Source organism: Jatropha curcas, chromosome 10 (assembly GCF_041381405.1).
Source record: "Jatropha curcas cultivar XTBG-Jc1 chromosome 10, XTBG_Jcur_1.0, whole genome shotgun sequence".
In the NCBI taxonomy this organism is placed as follows: Eukaryota; Viridiplantae; Streptophyta; class Magnoliopsida; order Malpighiales; family Euphorbiaceae; genus Jatropha; species Jatropha curcas.
In genome coordinates, this window is record NC_143160.1 from 16,855,833 (window position 1) to 16,863,357 (window position 7,525).

The 7,525-nt window shown below is 37.4% G+C and overlaps 1 long non-coding RNA gene across 1 annotated transcript; it reads left to right on the top strand.

Moving 5' to 3' along the window:
* Window positions 1-4,646: 4,646 nt before the first annotated feature.
* On the top strand, window positions 4,647-7,040 carry LOC149493194 (uncharacterized). The gene is made up of 3 exons (XR_016322823.1): window positions 4,647-5,024; window positions 5,095-5,161; window positions 6,804-7,040. It is a non-coding gene; the product is annotated as an uncharacterized LOC149493194 (long non-coding RNA).
* The last annotated feature ends 485 nt before the right edge of the window (window positions 7,041-7,525 follow it).

A 7,525-nucleotide genomic window follows, 5' to 3' on the forward strand; every position in this document is an offset into this window, starting at 1 on the left:
AATTTTCCTCTAGGGTGACTCTGGGATTCGTGGTCTAACAGTCTGATCAGCACTGAATCTCCATTTTTCAAAGTCCTTGAATGGACCCGCTTACTGTAGAAACAATCATTCTCTCTCCTTTCTTTCTTCTTTTTTTTTTTTTTTTTTTTTTTTTTGTAACAAATAACATGTCATTCCTACAGTACTGTCACTCAGGACATCCATATGTGGAAGAGGGAAATCATCTTTGGGCAAGGCTTTGGTGGACATGGGCTGTTAGTTTCCCATCTTTCTTGAGCATAGGGATTATATTCACTGCCTATTCATGGTAAATGCACCACCTCCACGAAACCTGCATCTAGCTATTTTTGAACCTTTAGCATTGATTTTATCTTGCCACTTTAGTCTAATCCGTCTGCTTTACTAGCCTGATATTCGGATTGATGGGGATGAAATGCTCTGCAATTGGCGTGTTGATCTTTGGCATATCAGCATAATTCCAGGCAAAGACTTTTGGATTCTACTTGGGACATTCTTGGAGATCGTTTCTGAGCTTAAGCTTAAAGCCTGATCCGATTTTGATTATTTTGGGATCTTCGGTGGTGCTTAGGTTAAATGCAAAATGATACAATACATTTATGCCAAACATGCGTGTGGTATAATTAATGCCATGAACATAACAATCAGGAGAAGTAAGAAAACAAGTAATCAAAATTCATTCCCATTGATTGAAATAGTAAATGAAGTTCATTCAAATTGTTCTTAAAGCAATATTCAGAAAAACAAAAAGAAAGATTAAGAGCTTGTTCAATTCGCCCATCAGCTAACTTTAATGGTTTCCGGGCGCCGGCTTATTATGCTCAGGAGGCTTGGTGATCTTCCCGCTATCTATCAAATCTTAGATATCATGTCGGAGCTTGAGACAATTATCAGTAGAATGACCTTTACACTGGTGATATTCACAGTCTTGATCAACGAACCTACCCTGAATAGGCTTAGATGGATTAATTGGCAACTTTGATAATACGCCATTCTCAATGCAGGATCTCATGACTGCGCTTAAAGGCATGCCCAAATCAGTGAATTCCCTTTTCTTTTTCTCCTTAACAGCTCTAACTGTATTGCTACTCCCTAATTGGTTTGTAGCTGCATGACCAACATTTCTGTTATGATTATTGCTGGAAGACCGGTAGTTACCAAACCCTCGGCTCGTCTTTTCCTTTTTGTTGTACAGTTCTTCAAAATTCAATCCAGCCCTCTATATCCCCAGTTCCAGGTCATCATATCTTTTCCTATAATTCTGTACGATGTCTGAGGAAATCCTCGCAACACATCCTCTTCACCGTATTGGTTCATCTGAGCAACACGGATGGACTCTGACAAATGGGACCTCGGGTCATCATTCTCCATGAACAGGGTATGCTTTGAAGAAGTAGAATTTGTGGGCTTCAAGACATACTCTGTCACATGAAAATTGATGACTGGATCTTTTTCTTTCGAAACAGATATCCTCTCCACCTTGTCCTTTAGTTCTGCTATTTGCTTAATCAGCTCATTCTCAGTCGGACTAGCATTATCAGCTGATGCTTGACTACCCAAGGTGTGTTCTGGAGCCTCTCTTCCCTCCACTATAGGCTGATTACTTGAAGTAGGCAGGACTTGGTTCTGGGCTCTATCTTGAGCAAGGGCGGCAGCTATTATTTCAGAAATGGTCCTTATCTGGGCTGGAGAAAAACCCGTCTCATTCACAGTGTTATCGGCCATCCCAACCAAATATGAATCAGAAATTGAATCCGAAGAACTTGAATGAATCACAGGACTAAGCGGAGCAGGCTCGGGGATTGGGATACTCTGACCAAACGTTGACCAGGACGCCGGTGCCAAGCTCTCGAGGTGATTTTCCCAGGAAGGATCAATTCTGACTGATAGATATAAACACCTGAGTTAAAGTAGGTCCTGCATGTATGCATGAGAAATAGCAGCACATAGAATGAGAAATGCAGTTCTAATGTGCTAATGACGGTATGGAAATAAGATCTCGATTTCAACGACTGGACCCAAAATTCGGTGTGAATAACATGGCAATGACTTATTTTGTATTCAAACATTTTCGGCATTATCTGTCGTCGACCGTCCCTTCTTGGAATTTACAGTCGACTATTTTCTCTCAAGTCCCTAACTTTTGCCTTGGAATGAAAGAATTTCCAAGCGGGATTTTTTTCTTATTTTTTTGGTGTCCTTAATTTTTGCCTTGGAGCAGATGGTCCCAAGCAGGATCTTATCTTGATTGATTATATTTTTATTATTTTTTTTATTTTTAGCAATCTCACGCTTGCTTTCAGATAATGCTAGAAATGTGAAACTACAAAGGAAACGCAACCCCCTTATATCTCCCTTTTCTTTTGGGTATTGATTCACTATAAATGATTGCATTACATTATTCAAAACGAATTTGAGGTCCAGTCTCAAAATCAAAGTCAAACATCCATACCGAAAATTAGCTCTTATTAATGCATGGCTCAAAGGAAAGTGTTACATGGTGCATGAATGTCACAACATATGTACAGTTTATAACATACAGGGGAACGGGAGTTGGGAAATGCATGCCTTCCAACCTTATTTCTCCCACACGCGGATTCCATTGGTATAAATTCCGACATCTGTTTCCTAGGAATTGGTCTAATCTCGACAACCAACAGGGGGTTTTGAGATTGACGATATAATCTCTTGGAAATGAATGCGGCATAACAACAGCAAATAGAACCGGGTATTTCCTTAAGAGAAGTAACTATGGCTTTAACTATATGCATTGGCTTTAGTCTTATTAGGCTTAACAAAGTCTGGGCTCCGCAAACAGGATTCGGGCTTTGTTGGGCCTACTCCTTTTGACGCATTTTTAAGGTACTAGGCTTGCAGTTGGTAGTAATGTTAATTCTCGGATGGATGCACCTAAAACGCGAGGTTTAGGCTAGATCCACCGTCAAAGTTAACACCAGTATCGGAGGGTAGTATGGGTAGAATGAGGTGAGAAGAGAGAAATGCGGTATGAATGCAAAAATCCTAGAAAGAAAAGGAAAGCAATTAAACATATACGGACGATTAAAAATTTTCCAAGGGCTTTTCTATTCAATTTTATTTTTAGAAAATGTAGGCTTTAGAGTCAATTCCTAATTGCAACCTTTTGATTATTGAAAATAACCGGGGATTCTTGGTTGCAAAATCCCCAGTGAAGTCGCCAATCTATTTTCACCCCATGAGATCCTCTAAACCCCGGAAGGACCTTGGAAAACATCTTTTTATCTATTATTATTGTTTTGGAAAAAGGTGATAAAAATCTTTTTGCATATGCGATGCCGATAAATCGGTCTTATAAAACACTTTAAGTCGTCACCCATTATTTCGGCAATGGGACCGTTTCCAATTTTAATTTTATTAAAGAGACTTCATTTAACCCATTTTTATTTAAGGCTAATTATTTGAAAAATTGGTCAGGCATACCAAGTACAATTCTAGATAAGGGAATTGGGTACGTCGGCCCATTGGAAGCTGACGCCCGGAAAACCGGACTCTTTTAACCAACAGTTTCTAATTTATTTTAGAAAAGCCAATTATTTAAAAGACCCGCTCTTGCCTTATGGTTGAAGGCGGGCCACAAACCGATTTCAATAATATAATCAATAATAAACAATAAATAGTAAATTCTAAAATCTCATAATCACAAATAATTAATCGATTTGGTTTGATTAAAACACAATTTGCCCATTATTGATCATTTTCCGGATTAAGATTAAAAATCTATCTAATGACATGGAATTAAAATAAGATAAACAAAAGTATTCTAGATTTTAGAATAGTCGCATCACGCAACTGTTCTATGAAGAACAGTCGCGTGACAGAACTATGGTTATTATCCTAGAGACTAGAACAGTTGCGTCATGCAGCTGTTTTATAAAGAACAGTCGCGTGACGGAACTCCTAGCTACATGACGGAACTGTTCGCGACATCGTTAAAATACTCATATATATTGATTAAGCATAAATATAAAGATGAAATGACAAACTGAGTACATGAACAGATGCGTCACGCATGTGGTCCAGTCCGAATCAAAGACTTTTGGACATGAACAGTCGCGTCACGCAGGTAATAGCTACATGACGCGGCTGCTCTAGTCCGCAACTACCTTTCAAACTACTCTTTTTACGTGTTCTTTTTGTCAAAAGTGATTAAACACAACTCAGAAAAGTCCAACAGTGGGCAAAATTATGTTTTACTAATAACAAATCAACTAAATGCTTATGAAAATGAGATTTTTTTAAGAAATAAAGACTAGAAATGAAAGAAATAGTTACCTAGCCCTCAGATTTGAGGATTGCATGCACTGAGATTAGCTTAGAGACGTTGTTTCACGATTCCAGAAATGTAGTTATCAAGTTTATACCAAACAAACGTTTTCTTTTTTTTTTTCTTTTCTCTCTTTTTCTCTCTTTATCTTTTTTTTTTATTTTTTTTGATTTCAAAACTAAATGGTTAATGGTTTGATCTTCCTCAAATTTACTCACTTGAGTTCTTGGGGAAGAAAACCTAGCCGTTTATGTAACATCCTACTGAATCGAATCGTTGCATAGAGTCGAGTCGAGTTGGGCCGAACAAGAACCCGGTTCGAGCCATTTAAATCCAGAGTGGGGTAGAATGGGATGTAACTTAAATAAGTAAAAGAAGTGGACTTACTTGAATGAAACAAAAAGATCAAAGTATAAGGAGTAGGACTTACTTGCACTAAAATATAAAGTTTAGGTATTAAAATGTAACATATGGAAAATATAGGTACTATTTGGTAATTTTTAACACACAATCAAAGATAAATTTGGACTACACGAGACTTCCATTTCAGTTTGCCTTCTTCATTTTCTTCATCTTCATCTTCAACGTCTTCTTCATCTTCATCTTCCTCTTCATCTCCTTTCATCTTTCTCTTCATCTCCTTCCTTTCTCCATCCATTTTCATGTGATTTAAACACTAAATTCAACCTAGAACTCTATCCAAGTAAGTAGCCCTTCTTGATTTTCATACTTTTGTGATTTTTTAGATGATTTCTAAGAGTTATTATGTATAGGAGAGGGGAACTCAAAGTTGGAAGAAAAGGAAGCTAAGAAGAGGATTTAAAGCTCTTTTGGTTGAAGGTTTGATATCTCTTTTAGTTTTTCACATTTTCTTGCATGAAAACTTGTGTAGTGTGTTGATAATGAAAACATATATTGCTGAATGTTGAATTAGAGGTCTGTAAATGGTGATAAAGCATGGTATGAATTGAATGAATGAAGTAGATATTGATTTCATGCTGAACCCAGTTTGTTGGACCATTGACCAGTAACTTCACCCTGATTTTGACTCTGTTTAACGATGGAATTAGGAAGTGGTATAGAAGAGTTATTTGTTCCTCTATGTTTTATCTGTCCATGAGTTTTTGAATCACCTAATTTGGAGTTATAAATTGAGAGATATGACCAAAATAGTACAGACTGTGCAGGCTGGAAATCAACAGTCTGGACGGACTGGAAGTTGCTCATTTCGGTAAATATTTGCCTACCTTACCAACGTAATTAAGAGATATGGTAGAAGACAAATTTGTAGCCTAATGTGTTAGCTAACCATAGAAGGCAGAATCACCTAAATTGGAGTTATATATTGAGATCTGTGACCAAAATAGTATAACTTGTGCAGGCTGGAACCCAACAGCAGGGCAGACTGACAGTTGCTACTTGAGCTCAATGTTGGACTACCTTACCGACGTAATTAAGAGATGTGGTAGAAGACAAATTTGTAGCCTAATGTGTTAGCTAACCATAGAATGTAGAATCACCTAAATTGGAGTTATAAATTGAGAGATATGACCAAAATAGTATAAACTGGGCAGGCTGGAAACCAACAGCAGGGCAGACTAGCAGTTGCTACTTGAGCTCAATATGTGACTACCTTGCCAACGTAATTAAGAGATGTGATAGAAGAAAACTTTGTACCTTAAGATGTTAGCTAACCATAGAATTTAGAATAACCTAAATTGGACGTATACAGAAAGAGTTATGATAGGATTTGTGAAACATGTACAGGTTGTCTGGCAGATTTCAAGAACACATTAGAAATGATGTTGGAATGCATATGTAGATTCATTCACCCGAAAATTATTACTGCATTTTACCTTCTAAGTGAACTTAATTTAAACTAAGAATTTCCTTAATCTGAATGGTAAAATTTAGTTACATAAACATTAGTAAGAATTGCATCGCGGGTGCAATAGCTAGAGTATTTCCATGCAAGTTACTTTATACATTATCAATGGTATGCATTATTCCTCATTAGATATTTTCTAAATAATTCTTGTATTATCACAATACACATAATATGCTCCATTAAGGTTAGGCAGAAACCACGTAGATAAGACTATGTCGCGACATAGGATAGCAGATCTGCGCCCCATACAGTTTGGTACTCCAGCTACAGGCTGTTGAGTGGATATGATTTATATACGGGCCATAACAGCCCAGCCATACAGTATTCATCCAGTTTCATACAGTTCATACAGTTTTTCTTATCACTTTGGTTTCACTATAACCTTATGGAGCCATGCAGTTATGTGATTTATTATTTATAAAGTATATACGATGGTTAATAAAAGTTGCAAAATTTATACAGCATCATGAACAGCAGGTAAAATCATGAAAGTATAATGATATGTGTGCTTATATGTTTATTGTTTTATTTCTTATTAAATTGAGATATCCACTGAGCATTATTTGCTCAGCGAGTTATTTATTTAACTCGTAGGTTTCGAGACTGGACCGTAGAGAATCAGCTTACAACTGCTGCAGTTCATCTGTGGAAGACTCAGTCTTCAGGGTAGCTATTCATTTGGATATTTTGATTCTTTCTATCCTTATCATGGCATGTACAGGGCACACAGTTGAGCCCATTTCATTTTGAAAATTAGTATCATGTCTTGTAAAAATATTAAGTACATATCTATATTTTCCTAATGTAAAAAGCAACAGCTTGACATCATAATCAGCATACAACATGATATTAGCATGAAAGGACATAGGTTCAACCAGATTGTAGCATCTCAGCTCGGTTCATTTGAGTTAACGGGTGGACCGGGAAGCGATGTTACAAATTTTGGTATCAGAGCACTAGTTTAGTTCCTCGGGCTTAAATGCATATGTCATTATAGTGTACATGCCATGACTACCCTGATGAACTAAGCAGTTGTTATTTTTATAGGAGGATGTCACAGGAAGGTGAAAGCGAGTCACACGCCTCCAGAGCTGTGGAGGGTGAGGCTCCAGTAGCACCAGGTCAAGAGGTGCTGTTAAAGCAACTTGCAGATACGTTTAGACAGATTGCAGGGGTGGTACCTCAGGCATCAGTAGTAGTAGACAGAGAAAGAAAGTCCCCACTAGAAAAGCTTAGAAAATATGGTGCAAAAGAATTCAGAGCTAGCAAGGACGATAATCCCGAAACAGCTGAGTATTGGTTAGATGGTACTTTAA